The sequence below is a fragment of the Puma concolor genome, chromosome C1 (assembly GCF_028749965.1).
Source record: "Puma concolor isolate L17-30 chromosome C1, mPumCon1.1.hap2, whole genome shotgun sequence".
Lineage (NCBI taxonomy): Eukaryota > Metazoa > Chordata > Mammalia > Carnivora > Felidae > Puma > Puma concolor.
The window spans coordinates 69582001-69605526 of NC_141674.1; positions in this window are offsets into that span (position 1 = coordinate 69582001).

Below are 23526 nucleotides of genomic sequence, written 5' to 3' on the forward strand. Positions count from 1 at the left end.
GCGCACCTGGGTGGCTCAGTCAATTAAGTGTCCACCTCTTGATTTCAGCTCAGGTCATGATTTCACCGTCATGAGATTGAGTCCAGCATTGGGCTCCTTACTGAGCGTAGATCTTGCTTGGGGTTCTCTCTCTCCCACTCCCTCTGCCCCTCCCCTGCTCCTCTCTCTCTCTCTCTCTCTGTCTCTCTCTCTCTCTCTCAAAAATAAATAAATAAACTTTAAAACATAACGAGACAGATTGTTTCCAACAGTTTATTACTTCTTCCTAGAAAACCTCTATCCCCTTTCTCTGATTGAAACCTCTGTTCATCAGGAGATATCAATTCAATTTCTCCTTTTGCAGAATGTGATAATCTAGGAAGCATGGACTATATCATATTTTGGTATTCTCAGAGTCTGGCAGCTAAAAGGGTAAGTAGATGAATGAACATATTTGTATGTGAAAGAAACATTTAAATGGAAATAACATTTACCATACACCTAATATATGCCAGAAATCTTGCAAGAAGGTTGATATTTTCACAGTACATTATTCTATATGATTGATATTATTCATCTAATCAATTAATTTTAACCACATTTTACAAATTAGGAAGCTCTGGCTCTTGATGTTAAGCAGGTACACACACACGCACACACACACACACACACACACACACACACACACACACACAGAAATAACATCTACCCTGATGGCAGAACTGGGAGTTGAACCATTTCTGACCTCAAGACTCATGATATTTCTACTAAATTACACTGAATAAATAAATGAACAAAGGAATGAATACACAGTACTTTTCCTTCTTGATGTCACTTACTGGAATGGCTTCCTATCCTAAGGGTGCTGCCACATGCCAGCTCAGCCCCTCAAATACACATAGTGACATCACTTTGGTCAGTAGCAACAGCAAGGTTAACCTCTTCCTCATCAAAATTCTAAACTATATTTATGCAAATTGTTTTACAATGGATATTTTTAAAGAAGGGGGGAGGTATCAAGCAAGGCTCAATTTTTTCCCCCTATCAGGCCAGCCTGAAACTTAATCATCTCTGACTATGCTGTTTGCTTCCCAGTTCTGTTTTGCTTTTATATAGAAATAGCCCAGCTTTCTTGTATTTGCAATTCCCTCCATCTTGGATGGTTTCCCTTCAGGAATAAAAACTTATTCCCTCAGCTTATAGGGGGGCTGTGAGCTGAAAGTACTCCCATGACAGCCTCTTATAGGGATTGCCTCACTGCAGAGATCTGCCTGGACCAAGGTCACACTTCTTTCCCAGGGTATCTTGTATCCAAACAATTGATTATTTGGTAAGGAGATATAAAGACCCTACCCTTTCACTTGAACTCTGGACAACCCCAAATGGTCATGACATATTCAGAGCTTCTGGAAGGACTGGCTGAGACACTGTTGAGACTGTGTTGTAGCTCACTTTCTCCCTCTGCCCAATCCTGCTCCCTTCTTTTCCACAAGGCAGTCCCTTCTAAATCTCTTGCTTGTTGATCTTTATCTTTGGAGCCTGCTTTCCAGGGAACTCAACCAGTGATGCACCCTGAGTTTAAATGCTTAAACCCTGAGTTTCACAACATGATCGTGTCTTCAGTCTCTGACAGTACATGGGCTGAAACTCCATGTCAACCATTTATTAGCTGTGAGGCATTGAGCAGGTCACTTAACCTCTCTAAGCCTCAGCTTCATCTGGCAAATGGAATTAGTAATCACGGATTCAACCAAAAAATACTCACAAAACACTTAACATACTGACGGGCACATAGGAAGCCTTCAACATATGAAAAATATTTGGGTGATTATTAAGGGAGATACCATACCGCCTCTGAAATTTCGAACAAAAGAGTCAATGGTAATGATCCAATCTGGCTTAATTTCACAGACAAAAAGGGATTAAGTTATTTGCTCAAGAGGCATAGTTAGTTGGGACAGACTTGAAACTAAAATGCAGGTCTCTTGACTCTACTGTACCATGCTGACTTTATCTTTTAACCAAACATCTTGGCAATGTAAAAACGGTACTATATAGCCGGGGTTTTAATTTGCACATTTATGCTTAAGAACATATTCCAGAAGAGGTGACTCTAATAATCCTTGGGTTATAATTATAAGAGACCATAACTCAGTCAAAATTCTTAATTCGAATGAACTTTTGGAAGCATTAGTATTTTCTGGTTGTCTCTGTTTCTGATCCCAATTAGTTAGAAATGAAAAACGTGGAGAGTTGGACTAAAATATTCTCTGTATTTCTGAAGCATCTCCAAGACATGGTTTGGATATTCTAAGAACTTATGATTCTATTTACCATCCTGTTTTCATAAGATAATGAAAGTCTTTCTGTTCCCCAGAGGTAAACTATGCTTTATCTTCCTTTTTCCCTAAAAACATTAAGGCTGAGAAAAGTCAGTTTTAAGGAGAAAATTACCAAAGACAAAAATCACCTTAAATTATCTGGATTTTAAATTGTGTGAGTGACCATAATACTCAATCCACAGACTATTTGAGTCACTTTTATTACATAACTATGTTTACATTGTTTCCTTGCTTTGTTTAGTCAATGATTTCACTGATCAACAGATGTTTATTTAGCATCTACTATAAACTCTGTAGCATTTATCCTTTATTTCCCAGAGGAGCAAAACAAAGCTGTTCCATTAAAATTTGAGCTCTCCCTCTCATATACATACACAAGACATTTAAAATATATGTTCAAGAAGCAATCATCACAGCCTTTGCTTTGGATAAACGTGAAGAACCTACATTGCATCAGAACTCTCATCTCTCTGGGTGCCTGGATGGCTCAGTTGGTTAAGCATTTGACTCTTGATTTCAGCTTGGGTCATGATCTAGAGGTTCGGTTTCTGAGATCGAGCCCCATGTGAGGCTCTGTGCTGACAGTGGGGAGCCTGCTTGGGATTCTCTCTCTCCCTTTCTCTCTCTGCACCTCCTCCATTCATACTAACATGCACACACTCTCTCTCCCTCTCTCAAAATGAATAAATAAACATTAAAAAAAAAGAACTCTCATCTTTCCATTAACACTCAAATAGCATATCTTGATATATAACAATAATTAAAGATATAATTGATACGGCACTTACTGAAAGTGACCAAGCATTTAATAGAGTCTCCGATACTTAAGACTCATGTATTATCGAGCATATATTTTCTAAATATGTGTAAACTTTGTAATTCAATTAACAGTAAATATGATTCACATCAAAATAGTGTCACAGGTGAGTGGCATTTGGATGCTCTCATTTCTGAACACAGAGCAAGATATATTGACCCTATTACAAAGAATAAATATCAATAAAACAGCAGGTCTCTGATAAACAGATATAATTACCAGAAGGATCTGCCTATTTACACATCAGGACTGCTGTCTTGGTATACCTTATCGCGTTACATAATTATCAAATAAAACAGTAATTCTGGGATAAGTAATAGCAATCACACAGAGTACTGCATGGTGAGGTATTTTCATCTTGGTTGGAAGACATTAGTATATAATATGTAACTGAGCAGTTCTCTGCATATCTGAACGGTGAACGAATACCAAACTGGTGTCTGAAAACCAATCAGCAGCCAGTGGAGAGGGTACTTCTCTCATGATTTTACCTGGTTTTCACTTTAGTGGAGAAAACGAGAACTATCAGTTTTAAGACAGTTTTCAGATAGTGTTTTTCAGCTAACCTTTCCGTTTGGGGAAGTTTCCTTTTGTAAAATCAGAAGTCCTTAAGGGAGTGAATATGGCCCTGCAACAAGAGCTTCTTTTGCTTCTGGGGCAAGTATGTCTGTATTCTTTTCCTCCCAGCTCTGTGATGGGCACATTAAGAGCTATTCCTCGCTCAGTTGTGCAGCTCCTACAGAAGAGGACATTAGGAGACCGGGCGGATGGCCAAGACAGAGGGTGAGGGGAGCAGAGACCACAGCCACTGCAGTAGGCCATCTGCTACAGAAAGGAAACAAGGAAAAGGTCTGCTCTGAGCTCTCAGGTGCTCCCGGAAGCCTTCCAGTGTGGGCCCTTGCCCTCAATTGACCTGGGCTTCTACAGAACTGGGAAAGAGCTCTGTGATGTGTGGTTTTGAGCCACAACTTTGCATCATAATAGGTTTGGTAGAGTCTCACTGATCGGAACAGTACTCGTGTGTATGGAGACCTTTGGATTCATTGATAGGCCTCTTACTAGCTGCCATTCAGAAGATACTTTCAGTTCTCCCATTGAATGAGATTCCGGCCAGTTTTTCCCCAAGCCATTTCCTTTTTTAACTCTTTTTTTGTCCTTTAGGATTAGTGCCACTGTCCTTCAGGCTGAGCAAGATGGAGCATTTCACCGTCACTCACCAGTCAGTCAAATTGTGACAAAAGGCAGTTCCTTCCTGTCAGGATCCTGAGGAGGAGAGGAGGGGGGCTCTCAGCAGGGGCTGTCTTTGCAGCACTTAATGCCTTTGGTCCTGAAAGGAAAGAGTGGGAAGGAGCAGGAAATTGGACTTAAGTCACCTCCAAATCAGGACACAGTTCAATCCTAGCTAGTGTTTGTTTATAAAATAACTCTCTAATTCACACTCTGTCTCCCATTTAACCTCTTGGACACATGGCGTTCAGCCCTACTGAGAAGATTTTCTGGAGTTGTTCAGAAAAGTGCTGAGTTTGACACCAACAGAAAGGAATTTGGGGTCAGAATTACTATTTTAAACTTCGGCCTTTGGGATTTAGAAAAGATGTTTCCGATATGCTAAAACAGCTGGAAGAGCCTCTGAGTAAGCGAGGTTGCCTTAATTTGTATTATAGGTGAGGACAACCAGGTCTGGGGAGGTGGGCTGACTTCCTCCTGCACCTTCAGAGTCTGTGATAACATCTCCCAGCCCTGAAGGCACAGAACTACGAAAGGGAGAGCAAATCCCTGCAAGCACCAGACCACTCCCAAGGTGAAGTTGCACTTGGTGGGGGGATCCCCTGTCTCTCCCTGTTCCAGCTGAGGCTTTTTCAGTCTTCACCAGATAAAAAGAGACATTCAAGGTCATTAGCCCAATTTTTCTCTGTGAGGGTGGAGCTGGGATTGGCTGCAGAGCTATTCTGATGACCCAGAAATTACATGTACTCATTTCTTTCTTGTTAGATAAAAGCATTTCTATTCCAGTTTTTCTATGGCTCTTTTTCAAGGGAAGAGGAGGAAAAAAAGTCCCACATCTTTGCTAGCAGACTCTCCTTTTCTATGTGCAGTCTTTTATAATCTATCTTGATTCTCAGCCAATACCTTACTTTTTTTTTTTTTTTTTGTACTTTGTATCTTTTAATCACCTAAGGAATCTGACTCAGTGTCCTTCCCTCTGGATCACAGGCTACTCCTCCTTTATCTGTATCTCCCAGGAGGAGAGGGAGAGGCTAAAAACCTTTTTTCCTATGTTGGCTCCTGCCCTGACAATATAACTTCCTTGTCTCCCAGCCCTTTTCTGGACTGTTATTCCTTCCTGAGCTTGATTTCAAAGCAGTATTTTTATGTAACAACAGGAAAATCTCTTAAGAAGTTATGTTATTATTAAAACAAATTAAGAAGTTGTCTCGTATACATGTGTCCACAAATGCACAGAAATGTGTGTGTAGAGGTATATAACTGCATGAATGTATATCATATAAGATCATGGAAAGCCTTTTTCTTTGTGGGTTTTTCTTTTTGTCTTTAAGAGCAACAACTACAGTCCAAAATGAAAAAAAAAAAAAGAGTAAAAACAGTCACTAGATCCTTTTTAATAGTTTTTCTTTGGGGGAGAGATAGGCAATTATATGATAAAATATTTCCTACCTGGATCGTAGCGAATTGAAAGCCCTGTTCATAACCACACTTGCAGGTCTTGGTATGATAGGTAAAATAGATACAATGAAAAATGAATTAACAATCACTAACACATGATGAAAGTCATTCAAATATGAAAAATGTCAATGGAAGGGCTAGGACCAAACCTAGTCCCATTTCAGTCCTTGATTATGGTTGTAACTATAAATCTCAGAACTGTGGGCAGATTTCTTTGGGGCACAGAACTTTTTTCTGCTCAAGTTCCAATATTTTTCCTTTAACAATGATTTTTCTCTTTTTCATCCCCCATTCAGACACATTCAGTTTTGCCAAATGTCTGAAAGTTTATATAAAACAATGAATTTGACAAATCATAATCTCCTTTAAGTTGGCATCAGTAGCTTCTCTGACAGGTTCCAGGTACTGGGTTGTGTTTGAAATGTTATGCTGCTTTTGGTTTTCTACAAAAATACATGAAGTGATGAGAGATGCACAGTTTGAAATAGACATCACAATAAAAATATAACTTCTTTCTTACATTGGCTGGTTACTCCTTTGATTTATACATTTATCCATGAATCTCAGTATGTGAAATTTCAGATGTAGAAATTAAAAACACAACCCTAGGGGCGCCTGGGTGGCTCAGTCAGTTAAGTGTCCAACTTCAGCTCAGGTCATGATCTCACACTCCGTGAGTTCAAGCCCCGTGTCAGGCTGTGTGCTGACAGCTCGGAGCCTGGAGCCCACTTCAGATTCTGTGTCTCCCCCCTTCTCTGCCCCTCCCCTGCTCATGCTCTGTCTCTCTCTGTCTCAAAAATAAATAAAAACATTTAAAAAATTTAAAAAAAAGCACAACCCAACTTCCACTTGCTTCAAAGTATCAGTATCTATCCTAATTCTAAAAATGTTTGTGTTAATACTTTCTTGTTTTCCTCTCAGCATATATTAAGCATTGGTGACACCAATAGTGAGACCAGAAAGGAAGATATATTCTGAATGAGACCAAAAACAAAACTACGGGTAAAGGAAAAGAAGCAATACTCCCCACATTGCATGATGCAAGAGAATAAGGACCACATTGCTAAAACCTGCTGTATTACACACACACACACACACACACACACACACACATATCTTTGTATTAGGGCACAGACTTAATATTTCTAATTATTTATAAATATCTAAATATATAGGTATTTATATATTTATAAACTTATATTTATAAATATTATATATATTTATATATTTATAAATTATTTATAAATATCTAAATATAAATTTCTAAATATCTAAATATTTCTAATATTTCTGAAACTACATAAATTCTCAGATTTAAAATTTTATTATAGGGATGCCTGGGTGGCTCAGCTGGTTAAGGGTCTGACTTCAGCTCAGGTCATGATCTCACAGCTCTCGTGAGTTCAAGCCCCATGTCAGGCTCTGTGCTGATAGCTCAGAGCCTGGATCTGCTTTGGATTCTGTGTCTCCCTCTCTCTGCCCCTCCCCCACTTACACTCTGTCTCTCTCTCAAAACTAAATAAACATTAAAAAATAAGAAATAAAAAATAAAAATATATTTTATAGGAAGATCCTCAAAACAATCATGAGAAAATAAGGAACTGCAGAAGTTTTCATGTTCTGAGATTCATCAAATTTCTTCAGATTGCTGTATAAAAGTTCTGTCTTCAGTGGTTCCCAATTTATTCATTTATGTTATAACCTAGTTACTGATTGCAGATTACGTATTCAGACAATACTAAATCCTAGGGATTTCATTCAGAGTTCCTGCCCTTAAGGAGCTTACCAAGTGGTAGAGGGGAAGCATGGTCAGTCATATGTAAAATTACAACCTGGCAAAATATTCTGGTGGAAAGGAGCCTGCTTCTAAATATAATGAGGTGGTAGGATGGCAAAGGATTCTTTGAAGAAATCAGAATGGAGGTGTAATCTAAAGAATGGGTGGGGCGCCTGGGTGGCGCAGTCGGTTAAGCGTCCGACTTCAACCAGGTCACGATCTCACGGTCCGTGAGTTCGAGCCCCGCGTCGGGCTCTGGGCTGATGGATCAGAGCCTGGAGCCTGTTTCCGATTCTGTGTCTCCCTCTCTCTCTGCCCCTCGCCCGTTCATGCTCTGTCTCTCTCTGTCCCAAAAATAAATAAACGTTGAAAAAAAAAAAATAAAAAAAAAATAAATAAATAAAGAATGGGTAAAGGTAATGAGAGAGTGACTAGCTGTCCAGAAAGAAGAGATGATGTGGGCAGTGAGAGGAAGCGCAAGCACACGCATGAAAGGCTCTGGATGCTGGGACACACAGAAGGAGGAGGGGCTTAGTGAAGCAGCTGAGGCTTGACAGTTAAGTAGGAACCTAGCATATCAATGCAATCACTAGTGGGGGGTAGACAGAGAAGGGTAGGATTATAATGCGACTAGGGTGGTGGTAATAGAGATTGAGAAGAGGGACCAGATGAAGGATACATAGGAGGCTAATGTGGCCAAAACTGTTGGATAGGGGAGAGAGAAGAACCATGGAAAGCTCTCAGGTTCCAGGTATGAGTGTTCGGATGCTCAGAAGATGATAAAATATAGATTACATGTGACAAAGCCAATTCTGAAGGTCACAATGATGAGTTCAGTTCTGGACGTGTTGTGTTTAAAGATGGTTAGCAGGCTTTATGATAATGACTCTAAACATCTGGATAGATTGTGCTGCAAATACCCATTTGGGAATTTTAATGTATAAGTGGTATTTGAGAGCTTGAGGAACGGATGAGAGTTTTAGTGGAGGATGTCCAATAATAGTGGTGTGCTAAGGACAGAATCCTGATGTAAGCCAGCATTTAAGAAGCAGGTAAAAACAGAAGCCTCTGAGGAGACAGGAGCAAACCATCTGAATGTAAGAGGGGAACTAGTGGAGGACAGTGGTGAAAAAGGTCACAGCAGTGGGACAACAACAGTGTCAAATGCATCAGAGCTATCCTTTAACATCTGGGAATTAGGAGATTTGTCAATCAGGAGATCATTCCCATCCAGAATGAGAGAAGTAGAGTGAAACAGGCAGAAGTCAGATTACCTGAGATGGGGAAGTGAATGGGAGGTGAGAAGGCAGAGAAGTCTGGGGATGTAAAGTCTGGGAAGAGTGTGGGATGATGGATCAACTGGGGGTGTTATTGTTAACGGGGAGACTTTTGTGTGCATGTGTTGGGAAGGATCGAGGGGAAATAAAAAGGTTGAAGTTGCAGTAGAGATGGGAGACAAACAGAAGAGGTAACACTCTGGAGAATGACCAAGGGGACAGGGTTGAGGCCTGAAGGGATGAATTGATCCTGAGCAGGAATTAGGCACCTTTACTTTGGGGACAGAGGAAGGAAGTTCGATACACAGGGATGATAGTTTGTTTATCCCTTTTCACTGAGGGTTCTTTCCACTAAGTAGGAGTTTCTATTAGAAAGGACATGTAGATTCAATAGTATTCTTTAATATGACAGGTGACAGGGAGGAAGGAGTGGCAATGTAGTGTCACTGAAAGAACATAGTCTCAGAGTACATACTTCGTACCTGAGATCCCCTATTTCCTTTCTTTGTGACCATTGGCACACACACTCACATGCATGCATGCATATCTACACAGGTGCATGCACACACGCGCACACATTTTTAATTTCACAGAGCCTTTGCATCCTGCATGATTATCCTGGAGGGTAATGATGCCTTCCTCATGATTTTGTAGTGTGGGTTAATTAAGATAGTGTATATATGTATTATATCAGCCAATATCCAGTCAGGAAAACAGACACAACTTGGGATATTTCAAACAGAAAGAAATTAAAACATGGCACTAGTTACCCAGGTGCGGGGATAGCTGAAAAGCTAATACAGGAACTGTGAGGCAACCTAGAGATTAGGCAAAAGATGTAGCCATAACCACCTTTATTCCTGGAAAAACAAAGAGACAAAGTGGCTTTACTGGAGCTTTGGGTGGAGGGTAACTTGGTAAAAAGCAGAACCAGGCAGGACTTGCTCAGCAGTATTGGTTGCCCTGAGGAGAAGCTGCCCGGGACAGCAAGGGAGGCACAGATGCTTCCAGAAATGCCAAGGAAAGGACATTAGCCTTCTGGAAATGCCTCACCTTGGTCAAACCTACACGGAAGCCAGAGGAAACAGAAGCCTTGGCAACGCAGTTTCCTGTGAAACTGCACGGCGACAGAAAGTCCGAGAAAGGATCTGAGAGCAAAATACACAAATGGCAAAACACAGACATGCTAATTTATCTAACAACATATCTGGCACAGAGCAAGCGCTTAAGAAATGAGACATTCTCAGTTATATCAATCTGTTTTAATGAACAGAGATGGCACTACTTTGTTGGCAGGCAGGATAAAATGAAAAGTCAGAGAATTATTTTAGAGTGGCTGCCTATAACAATTGAACTGACTGCTGCTCCTGTTTATGACACAGCTGAGACAGTTCTGGTTGTTGAAATATTTGCAAGACTCATTCCGCCTCAAAGTGGAAAATCCCGTCTGGGGGAAACTTTCTGAGGACTTTAGGAATACTTGAGTTGTCTCTTCAATTTGAAAACAACCGCTGGCATTGCCCAGCTCCTCACGTTTTATGGCTAGGAAGTAGATGGCTTGTATTCCACTCTTCGTCTCTGGCACCTCATGGCTGTTAATATAATATCACTCCCAGCCCAACAGGATGTGCTGCTTGGAGGATCTTGTCTTTGAAGTGAAATGAAACCCTAAAGCTTTCATTTGCCTAATGAAAACCTCAGCCAGGATTTTCCCCCATTTCTGATCACATATGGAGTCTTCTAAGCTCGCTTTGGCTTGGGACACCAGATGCCGGTCCGCACGTGGCATTCTCACCCAAATTTGGAGCAGGTGCCGGTGATCAGGACAGGAAACAGATATTCAATCCAAAGAAAATCCCCCCCCCCCCCACCGGCTTGGTTATACGAGGAGGGAAGCTCAGTACTGAATTATAAAAGGATCCCTGTTAGCTTACTGCCCTAAGTACCAATCTATGTAGGTTGTTGTCTGCTTCTTGGCCTATGACTTCTTGGGAACTCGGGCATAAACATTCAGATCTCACATAAGAAGCCTTTATAAATATGAATGTGATTTTCCCTAAATCTAAAGGTGGTTTTCATTTTAAAAAGCAACATTAGACCATCCTAACAGCCAGCATCGAATGAAGAAAAATGTTCCGAGTAGATATGAGAAACTGGGCACCAACACAGATGTTTCTGTGTAGGAGCCTCTGCCCCTCCTCCCTTTTCCAAATACACAGCACTGAGTGGTGGCTGTTAGGGTCACGAGCAGAGGAAGTTCTCAGATGCCAGTGCAAAGCAATAATCTTCAAGTGGATGCCAGGCCGACAGGGATATGGTGTTAGTTACAAGGAAGTCAGGAGGCCAGGACTGAGAGTCAAGGAAAGTTAAAAACAAAATCAGTATGAGGGGAAGGGTCACAGAGGGAAGCAAAGAGGAGAGTCAGAAGGAAAACATCTGTAGGCACTGTGAGAGCTAACAGGGAGGGGAAGTGGGTAGAGCACATTTTTTTTCTTCCCTTACTGTTTGTTGCATGTGACGTGGTTTTGATATTCTCCATGTTTCTTAAAATATTCACAACTCAAGACTACTGATGTGTGGATATGAGTTACTCTTTCTAAATGGAGGGTCACTAAACAAATGTTAACACTCACCTACTCCTCCAGGGCTCTATCCTTGCATCTTTTACCAGACACTTAGCCCCACCAGCAAATTCAGTGGCTGCTTGGGCCTCATGTGCTTGGACGATTAGGTGAGGGCACACTCTAGCCACATCTGGCTGTGTTACCTGAAGACGACATAGGATGTTATTTTCTTTTATTTCACTCAATAGTATTTGTGTTTGCTTCCTGCTCAGAGGAATTTGGAGAAGCAAGTAAAGAGAGTGTTTTGTTGTTGTTTTTCTAAACGTACACTCTTCATTTCAGAGCACATTAGCAATGTAAGCCCTCTCTTTTCATTTGATTTAGTTATTCTGTTTTTCCCCTCCATCCCCTCTCCCCATTTTTATCCTTTTTCCCTTTCTATAGGCACCCGCACTAATATATTTGATTCTGGTCTTTTGATATGAACCTATCCTTATAAAACAGGTAGCGATATTAGAGTATTTTAAAATATAAGTCATATGGTGCTATTTCTGTGTCTTCTTTTTTTCACTCTATACTGTATTTGTAAGGTCTGTGCACTTTGCTACATGTGCATGTATGTGTTTATTTTTAACTGTGATGTCATAATCTCCAGTATTCATCTGCACATTTTAGTTATCCATTCCTGTATCTATTCCCGTATTCTTAGGCTGCCTCAAAGTCTCTTCCATAAAAACCGCCATGAACAATCTCACGCAAGATCCCTTCGGGATCAGTGTGAGAAATCCTCTGGGATGTATACCCAAGCCAAGGATGGCTGGGATGTTGGCTCTGCACACACATTATTCCTCTCACTACTATCAGATTGTAAAGCAAATATTTTGCAATTCTCTTGGCCATATGGTTTCCATTTGACCTCTAAACTATACAAAAATCTCAAATCAATACTCCTTAGCCTCATCTCTCATTGTTCCAAAATTTCCTGTGTAAATTTGTTTCTTCCCACCTGTCATCTTTAGTAGAACCACATTATGGTCTGCAGACATTCTGCTGCATCAAAAATGAGTCTGGGCTTACTTTTGAAACGTTTGAGTTAGCTTTATTAGAATTGATATGGATTGAGATACCACAATATGATTTTTAAAGCCATTACTAACCTCATCATTAAACACTTGAATTAGCAGCATTTCAAGCTATCCCAACGGTCCCAGGTGAGATGTACTTCATGCTGGGGAATGTAGGTAAAGAATTCAAGTTCATTTCAAAGTCCTCCAATTCTGCATGAAACCTTACATTGGTTCTTATGGCATGAACAGTCACAACCTCTTCGGAAGATCAGACAGTGTCATTTAACTAACATAGAAAAGGAGCAAAAGCTATGAAATATGATTCTTTTCCCAATGGTTTTGGTGTAAAACTTCTGAAACTTTCCCTTTAATACTCATCAACAGTTGGCATTGTCTGATGACAAGTATAAATCTTCCTAAGTAGGAAGGCTCTGCAACTCAAGAACGCCCCCTCTCTTGGTTTTTCCCCCATCTCACAGAGTTATCCTTCTCAGCCATCTTCACTGGCTTCATCTATCGGCCTCCTGGGCCCTATTCTTTTTTCTACACCCACTCCTTAAGCTTAATCTGACCTCTGTAGAGAGAATTTTCCTATTTAGCCAATATAAAGTAGTCATATAACTCCCCTCTGTCCCTCCTGCCCTCTCCTCTCTCTCTTGACATATATCTATGTAACATATTAAGGCACCCCTTCCCCATAGAATACATGTTCCACAAAAGTAAGATCTTCATCTGCCTTGCCAACCTCTATCTCTTATGCCAAGCATAATACTTTTGTTGACTGAGTGAATAAATAATCGTCCAGGGAATTCTAGTGGTGTGTGTAATAAATCAAGGCAAGGCTTTGATAATATGACCAGAGAAAGGATAGTGCTTGAATCCCACCACCGACCATAATTATTTCTTCTCACAATGCACTTAATAGAAGAATTTGTGGAGGTGGTGACAGCATAGGAACCGCACAATCGCTTTGTTGTTATCTGGGCTTGTGTCCAACCCCACCACGAAATTTTACCTTCAACTCCTTAGGATATTAAATACTATCCTAAATTTTGTAGTATTTGCATATTCTAGTTGGCATTATGGAATCTTAGGAGACTGACAAAAAGAGGGGATTGATACTTAAAATGCATGGAGGAGAGGTACAAATGGCCAGAGCCATCCTCTCGTGCTATAAGCTTTAGAAAGCAAGAGAAAAGAAGAACAAGCCACATCCTGTGTGCCCTTTCAATGAACTCTGAACTCGCTCATGAATAACTGTGACCATACGTGTCCCGGAATCAGACCAGTCAGGTTATTTCCATCCTTCTTGAGGAGATACAAGGATGGGAGTGTAGAGTAGGTGACCAAAGGGGCCTTCTCACCTGCTTTTATTTAATCTCCATCTTTTACCAATTCTGGTCATTGTCCGCTCTCCAGATGTCACTTTGAACCTTTGAGGAGAAAAAGGAGAGGCATTTTTCTAAGCACTCTATGGTATTCAAAGTAATTTTACTACAAAATTATCTTCTTAGAATTTTACTATAATGTTGTGAGGTAGGCAAAGAAAATACCATCAAGCCCACCTTAAGAATTAAGAAACTTTCGGTCCTGTGCTCAGGAAGCTTTGCCACAGCTGTTGGTCACATGCAGTAAAATTTAGTCTCCTTTCCTTTCTTTCTCATTACTGCTCACATAGATCAGGTGGCTAGGCTACTGGACTCTGAACAAATGAGGGTTTTGTATGTGATATATCAGTTTCTGTGGTTGATCTTATTAATTACTTGAGGTTTGGTAATGTTGGCTTCTACAGGTAGGTCTTCTGAAGAGCCCAAAAGACATTCTCTGAATTCTCCCACCTTTCTGCCTCATCCCTGATGAGAGACAACTGAGAAGGTTCAGGAAAACATACAAAGCAAAACACACCTGTCTGCTAGAGAATAGAGGAAAGAAAACGTGTAGCAGTTTATAGTTTATGTATTCATGGCTGGAAATTTTAAACTTTCCATGTTCTTATGTTTATGCAGAAAAGATGAAAGATCATTCAGACATCTTGTCTACAATTTGCTTCAAAAAAGCCTCAACTTCCTTAAAGTAACCAAAGCAATTCTTCTTGTTCTGTGAGAAGGAATAACAGTGCTTCCAGTTCTGTAGATGGGGTCCTCGAAACACAGAAATCCTGTCTGTTTAGCATTATATTAGATACATTATATTAGATGTGCATTAAGTTGCTTAATTTCAGTCAAAGTTTGCATTCGTGCAGGTCTATGCCATGTTTCTTGGCTCAAACTGAAGCTAAAGCAACAGGGAATGTGTTTTATCCCTGACGGATATTACTGTGTGAGACTGCCTATAAAAGTTAAATTTATTGAATACTTGCAGCAAATCAACACCTTTATGATTAATATGGCTATTGACCACAACCTATTTATATACTATCACAAGTTTGTGTTTGAAGATCTCAATAAATCATCTAATTTCACCGAGTTTGGAGCCCTGACTAAGAAACTTTGGTCCAGTTTATTGAGCCACACACAACAGGTTTGCCATAAATAATAACGTCTTATTGATGGCTTTCCCCACTCCATTTTAATAAAACATAAAGACAAATGATGGAATAAACGTGTAATAGTAAAAACTGAGTAAATTCTTACTATCCTAACTAAAATAGCTGTACAGAGTTACTACATTTCAAACTGGCTTACTGGGGTGTGTGTGTGTGTGTGTGTGTGTGTGTGTGTGTGTGTGTGTGATGTATGGTGTATGCTGTTTGCTTTATCTGATGCATAGCAGTTCGCTCTTATTATATGTGGATAGATCTCATGTATTGCTGTCTTTTTTCCTTCCTAGTTTTCTCTTACTTATTGATCTGATTAATTTGTGATTTTGTTGAAATCAATTAAACAAATTCTTGAAAGAGGCTTTCACTTAAAGGTCCTATCAAAGGCTAATGTTACTGATTGACCTGCAACCAAGGACACTTCTCTCTGTGGTATTAGCATCCTCTTTGTCTATGCATGAACGTTTTAGAGAAAGACACACAAAACACTGCATGGAGTGGAGAAGCAGATGAGAGCAATCAGCCTTTCCCCACCCTTCTACTTACTGTTACAATGTGAGAAAGCTGCATACAAAAAAAAAAGAGAGGTCTTGGAAATTAAATCACAAATGTGGTCTCTATTCTAAGGACTGGATATGAAATCTCTTTTCACCTGAGCATTTTCATTGGTGCAAAAAATAAGCAACATCGACCAGCTTGTAAAGGAAAATCTACATCTAATAGTTTTCTCTTATTTCAGGTTGCATTATCTTAAACAGATGAATATCATATTTCAATGTGTCTAGCACAAGGCTGGTATATGGGAAGATTTAACAAATATTTATTGAATGTGAATGTATGGCTTTATTATTATTTCAAATCAACTTTTAACCATCAGGTTTCCAAATAGCAATTTATTACCCCCACTGTATACCTGAAGAAGTGTGACTGACCTCACTGTGATAATGCATTGTTATCTTACTTTGGTGTTTTGCTCCCAAATGCCCTAGAAGATGGGATTTATATGTTTGTTACAAAAGAAAGGTCACAGAGATGTCCCAATTACTGTTACTCAGTGAGAAGCCTCTAGTCCAGGCATCTTTCCTGTGCAGAACTTCCTTGTCTTCAAAGGCAATGTGCAAGCTCTCCATGCACACACAATGTGGATGGCTCTGAGAGTATTTCTTGGCTTTTGACAACCACAGGGTCCAGTGTGGGTGTTCTGTTCCACAGAAGAATATCTCTTATCTGAAGTAAGGGAAAGACTTAAGTTTACACACAATGTTTCCTGGCCACCTTCTAGAAATAAAAATATTTGGCAAGGGAAATAAAACTAATATTTATTAATTTTTCCTACAGGCCTATGAGGTAGAAAGGATAGGTGTTATTATCCCCATTTCACAGGTGAAGAAACTGAGGCCAGAAGAAATTAAGTTTACAAAGGCACCACATAGCCAATTTATCAGTCAGGCTCGTGAGGAGATAGAGATGGCCCAGGACCAAATGGGTAATTGGAGAGAGTTTAATAAAGGGGCTTTTTACAAAGTTGTGAGCAAGGTTTAGGAAAAGTGACAAGGAATGTGCTGTGTATTGGGACTGGTGATAGCTGGGAACTATTTCCATCCCTCAACCTGAAAGAACAAAAGGGAGAAAGCAATTTCTGGAACCCAATAGTGGGCCCCCAGATAGGCCACGTGGCCTTCAGTAAAAGGGTGCAGCCAATGCACTTACCTGAGCAAGAGGAAGGTAGAGAAAGAACACCAGGCCCTCCTTTCCTCTTGCCTCTGACTGGTTGAAGCCAGAGGGAAGATGAGTCTAAAGATATATCCAGTCTAGTTCAGCCTCTTGGGACAAGAACAGCTAGGCCGGGCAGAGTCGGAATTCAGCTCTTTCTATTCAGCAGGTTGCTGCCTTGATTCTTGGTATATAGTCTCTGCTGAATAGTCACAATTTTCTATTTTCCTTAAGGTGGGCAAACAAATCTGGTCACATTTTGTCCTTTTTTAAAACAAGTTATGACCAGCTGACTTGCAGGCCATGGATGGAAATAGCAATGATCAGGAAAGCTGATTTTAATATTTCTGAAGACAACAAAAATAAGGTTGTTAACAAAAGGACAAAAATAATCATTCCTTGGGCGCCTGGGCAACTCAGTCAGTTAACCGTCCAACTTCGGCTCAGGTCAGGATCTCCAGGCTGTGAGTTCGAGCCCTGCATGGGGTTCTGTGCTGATAGACATCTTAGTCTGGAGCCTGCTTCAGATTCTGTGTCTCCCCCTCTCTCTGCCCCTCCCCTGCTCATGCTCTGTCTCTCTCTCTCAAAAATAAATAATAAACATTGAAAAAGATAATAATAATTCCTCTGTTTCCCATATGAAGCATATGCCAAATACTGATTGTTCAGTAAGTTATTTAGAAGTTATTGATCAGACACCTATTATAGGCCCAACACCCCATTAGGTCTTGCAAGGAATACAGGACTACAATGGGTATAGCCAGCCCTTACAAAGCTCACAGATCTATTTAAAGGTCACATATTACTGTTATAAAAGGTATAAAATCAAATCTGTTTTCAATGTGATTTTGATCTACCCTGTCCTAAATAGTAGTATAGAGGGTACATAAGTCTTGTGTTAAATTAAGCTTATGGGGTAAACGGTAGAGGGAAATTAAACAGTTTATTTACTGCAGGCCTTTTCAGAGCCTTAGTTATGCTAATATGCTTTGAAAAATCTTTGAAAGTCGGCAATATTTTCTGAACTTATTTCCCAGAACACTTCTTTTCCCATGTATGAAGTCTATGAAAATTAGTTTCTCCCCTCAGTTTTTTTTTTAAAACTATGATCACATGATTGTATATCATTTCAAATTGTAGGTAAATCTATTCATAGTGTCTTCTAATATTTTATCTTGGGTTAGTGTCCTGTAGGCTCTCTATCCAGTCATTTTTGAACAAAATACAAACACTCAATGCAGTAGGAGAACTGGTATTTAAAGAGAGGGTTTAATTTTTAAAAATCTTTTCTTGATATAAATAATTATCTTTGGTTCATGGTTTGTAAGTCTAAATTTTTTTTTTATCAAACTTCTGAAAATGGGATATGCCTGCATATAATTTTAAGGGTTTAAGGGAACAGGTCACTTGTCTTGTGTTTTACTTTATAAAAACGAGTGATCAGCAGTGACCAAGTTTATAACATTTTTAAGATATCGTCTGTTAGTATTTTTTACCAGAATATGGCATTTTCATTGCTTTTGCTTCTTTCCTGACCCTCTTCTAGCTCCACTTACGACCCTCTTGCCCTGACATAGAACCTGAACGCAGGGCTCTATCTGTGCATATGTTGCCCTGCCAGTAAAACTCACATGGCCAGCTTTACTGCAAGCTGATGGAGAGAAGAGTTAGGAACTGTCACTCTGAGGCTCTGGATATTCATTACTTGGAAGTAACTTTGTTAAGGCATTTTTAAAGATAGATGAGTGTAGAATGGTGCAGCGTCTTCAAATGAGACTGGATTTGGGAATAAAGACGGGAGATACAATCTCAGCTCTGCCCCAGATTAGTTGTACAGCTTTACTAACTCTGTAGGGCTGGGCAGAGACATGAGGCCATGGCAGACAGCCCCTTCAAATCAATCCTCTAAATGTGTTTATTTCCCATTTATTTAGAGGAGCAATTATAATCTGTTCAGGGTAACTGAGGAAAGTGAAGCTCACTAGTAGAATGGCCCAGCTTGCAGACCTGAAAGTCTTCTTTGCAATAAAGGGACTCATTTCCATAGTAGAAAGTTTATAGGTCCAGAGTAGTTACTAATGCCACTTAGTAATTTTAACATTCTCTTCTCTTCACTCCTAAACACTCCATGTGATTTATTGCCAGAATACTTCATTTGTATTCCTACCACACACCATGTAATTTTTTTTTCATTTTTTAACATTGTAAATTATATTTCATTGCCCATATAATGTCTTAATATTTGTTATAGATCAGTGCTTCCTGAGAATTGGCTGGTTGGCTAGAATTTACTCAGTTCTTCCAATTAAAGCCAGTTTTGTTTTTGTTACTGTTTTTATCTTCTAAATGACATTGTTGGATGAAATCATAGTCACCAAACCTGAGAATCAGAATAACCTAGGGAGATTTAAAGACTAATTGAATCAGAAGACTCTGAAAGCAAGGATTCGAGCTATGTGTTTTTGTAAAACCCCCTTGGATGATGCAGACACAATGGGTCTGTAGGCTCGTGCATGATATGACATGACTAAATGATTTCTGGTGGCTTTTTGACTCTAAAGACTGTGTCCTGGAAGTGAAAGAGATTAAAGAGAATATATGCTAGTTAAATGTATCATTATCTTCCACAAGGAGATTTTCTTTCTCATTGGGTATGCCATCACCACTTTAAGGAATCCATGGCAGTCATTATTACCTTTCTTTTACACAGGAGAGGACACAAGACCAGACAAGGTAAAGGACTCACATAAGGTCATTGGCATTGGAAGAGAATACATAGCTTCTGACTTCTGGTACAATGATCTTTAAATTATAGCAATTCTGATAATGTGGAACAATACTGAAGAAAAAGGCTTTAAACGTCTCTATGAACTCATTAATGATTTCCCCCTCCCACAATTCTAGGCCAAGGGAAAGAAATGACTTCTTCTGGGTATGCTATGGTTTTCCTATTTAAATGAGCCCATTAAAATTGTCCTCTCTTCTTCCTGCCTAACTAGTCTCTCTTGGTTCTCAGTGGATGAAATAACGTGTACTACTTAAGATTCATATTTCCTTTCTAACTATGCCTTGAAGGAGCAGGATTAACTTTCTCAGCTTCTTCTTCTGCAGTAAACTCTAATTGGCTGACAGCTTGCTCAGACAAACACATAGCCCCTGAGGGCTTTTATGGTAAAAGACAAGAAAACATGGTCACACATCCGCCATTTCTCAATACATTTCTCCCACAAATTATAAAAAAATAGGACTGCATCAAGAAGGCTGAAACAAAGATGTTAGATACTGGCCAATAAAATTTGAAAATGACCCATATCATTCCTTCTACCTGAAATATCCTTTCTATTGTCCCATAGGAGAAAATATTCTCAACTTTACAAATTCCAATCATGAATGATCAAGCACACAATCCCTTGTTGAATCAACCCTGCCAGAAAACTTGGAACTACCTAAAACTGACCACTCATGTACTACCTATGCGTTTGTCTTGATCTGTTTCTATGTCTGCTGGAGACATTGTTAATATTCTCCTTAATTTCCATATATTCTTTTTACCTTGAGAAGCAGCAATGGGTTTTGAGAAGGACTGACTTTATCCAACAATGCAGCCTCATGTCCATGGACACTGAGCATTTCAAGTAACTCAGGCCTAAACAACCATTGGATGGCTTATCCTGGTCCTGGGGAGTAAAAAAGATGGCAAGGGACAGTCAATTAGTGTAAAATTTGAGACGTGTCCTAGAAATTTTGGCAATGGGACATTCTTTCTATACATGTTGCAGGAGCCTCAACTGCTGCAGCCATTTTGCTAATGTGAATAAAGACATCCTACAGGCAAGGCTGACCCAGGGGGAGAAGTCAGAAACAGGAGAATTACCTAGAAATAGTGCTGGCGCCATTTCTACCTGTAGTTTCTACAGTGATAAAGCATATTAAAAATATCATTCAAAACCGAAATTTGTTATTTCTATTCTCCATGAAGCCAAGTCTAAAAAAGGGTTTGAACAGGATTACTAAGTAGATAGATGAAGAGGATGTCATGGGATCACAAAAAGCTCTTGGCAAAGTTTCTCAGGAAACTTACAAATCATTTGGAAAAATATAGTTTGGGTGAATGATCAATCAAACGCCAGTGTCTTCAGGGCCATGTCATAGGGCTCTGGCATGTCCAACATTCATGTAACTGACTGGAGTGGAGAAATAGAAAACATGCTAGCAAATTTACAGATTTGGGTGAAATGGGTATTATGTTTGATGATTAAATAATAATTTAAAATTATGGTCTAGAATGAATAAGAAAGATTAATTTAAATACATATATACATAAAATTTTGCATTTAAAGTATTTAATAAGGATGAATGGGTGTGGGAAAACAGTAAGTCAATGAAAAAGCCCTGGGGGTTTAGTTGACTACAACCTCATAGAAACTTATAATGCGACACGCTATTTAAAAAGCTGAGGCAGTTCAGGGCGCCTGGGTGGCTCAGTCGGTTGAGTGTCCGACTTCAGCTCAGGTCATGATCTCGAGATCTGTGAGTTCAAGCCCCGCGTCAGGTTCTGTGCTGACAGCTCAGAGCCTGGAGCCTGTTTTGGATTCTGTGTCTCCCTCTCTGTCTGCCCCTCCCCCCACTCATGCTCTGTCTCTCTCTCTCTCTCTCTCTCTCTCTCTCTCTGTCAAAAATAAATAAACATTAAAAAAAAATTTAAAAAATAAGCTGAGGCAGTTTTAAAGCTGTGATTAACCAAAGTATAATGTCTATGCCAAAAAAATAAAAACCAGTTCCACTTTTTTTGTGGTTAGAGAATATATGCAGTTGAATGTTCAGTTTTGACATTTTAGCAGTTAGTAGGTTATGCTTAAGAAATAGTTATAAATGGTGTTTCCAGAAATTTTAAGTGTCATATGACAACGTCTTAAAAGATCTGGGACTTTTTAGCCTGGAAAATTAAAGATGGATGAAAGCCAATATAACAATTTTTACATATTTATTCATTAAATGAATAGGTATTCAACACTTATTAAATGACTGGAAAGGTGAGAGATTGTGGAGACTCAAACATGGACAAGATCTGAAGACACAGCTTCATTAAAGACAAAGATACAAGTATAAGAAATTACAGTGTGGTGGAGATTAGGGCAGATGGATAGACTGCTATACAGATAACAGTAATGAAGCTACCAAATGAAATTTGTAGAGGCATTAGCCTCTAATTTGAGTCTAGGAGGAAGAGTATGAGGTTCCCTAGGCAGAGAGACAACATCCTAAGAAGGTACATGGCAAATGTAAGGCAGAGAGATATGAACCCTTTATAATTAGACCATAGAGAAAACCAGTGGTGAAGAAGGGGAGCTTGAAAGTAGAGACTAAATTATTTAAATAAGATAACTTGGGAGCGCCTGGGTGGCGCAGTCGGTTAAGCGTCCGACTTCAGCCAGGTCACGATCTCGCGGTCCGTGAGTTCGAGCCCCGCGTCAGGCTCTGGGCTGATGGCTCAGAGCCTGGAGCCTGTTTCCGATTCTGTGTCTCCCTCTCTCTCTGCCCCTCCCCCGTTCATGCTCTGTCTCTCTCTGTCCCAAAAATAAATAAACGTTGAAAAAAAAATTTTTTTTAAATAAATAAATAAATAAGATAACTTGGCTGAGGTATAAAAATGGATTAGAATACTAAAGGGATTGATTAGGAAAAATAAATGGTTAAGAACAATCAATCCAACTTTTAAAATAAAAAAAAACAACAACGAGGTACTCTAACCACATTAACTGGAAAAAATATATATAGTATTTAACATTACCATTAACAGAAAAAGAAATCCCAGAAACATATATAAAAAGTTAATATATAAAAAAGTGTTATTTCAAATCTGTAGGGGAAAAATGAGCAAAAGTTTCTGAGATAATCGCTTAAATGTTTGAGAAAAATTAAATTAGAACTTGATGTTATTGTCTAAATAAATTCCAAATGATGCAACAATTTAACTACAAAACATGAAATCTTAAAAACAACTAAAGGCATAATTCCTTAGAGTAAGGAAGATTTTCTTGAGCATAAATTCAAAAGGATGGAAAAAAACCATAAAGGAAATGGTTCATATATTAGGTTTGTCAAAGAAGGAGAAGAAGAGAGAAATAAAAGAAAATCAATAAGAGAAATCTGCCCTAGTTTCCACCCCACTACATCCATCAACAGTCAAATCTCCTCTCCCTGTGTTTCTCATTTCAGTAAATTGCATTCCCATCTACCTAGTTACTCAGATCAAACCTTTAGAAGTCACCCTTGAGTCTCTCCTTTTCCCTATTTCTCCACATCCAATCTGTCTGCAAGTATTGTCTGCTTTACCAATCAAAATGGATTCCAAATCCATCCACTTCTCTCCATTTCTCCTGCCATCACTTTAATCCAAGCAACCAATGACTCAGATTCCTGTAGTTGCCTCTTTAAGTGGTTTTCCTGGTACCACACTTAGTTCTTTAAAATTCCATTCTCCAGTATCAGCCAGAGTGTTTAAAATGCTGCAATGATGTTCATCATTCACTTCCTTAATATTTATTGAGAACCTACTATGTGCCAGGACTATTCTGAGATTTGAGGCTAAAGCAGTAAGCAAAACAATCAAAATGTCTGCTTCATGGAAATGACATTCTAGTGAAGGCAGGGGCCAGGGGAGGACAATAATAAATCAGTGAAACAGTATTTTAGAATAGAAGTACATGGAAAAGTATAAAGCAGGATGGGACATAGGGTTTGCCTGGGAAGTCATCGATAGTTG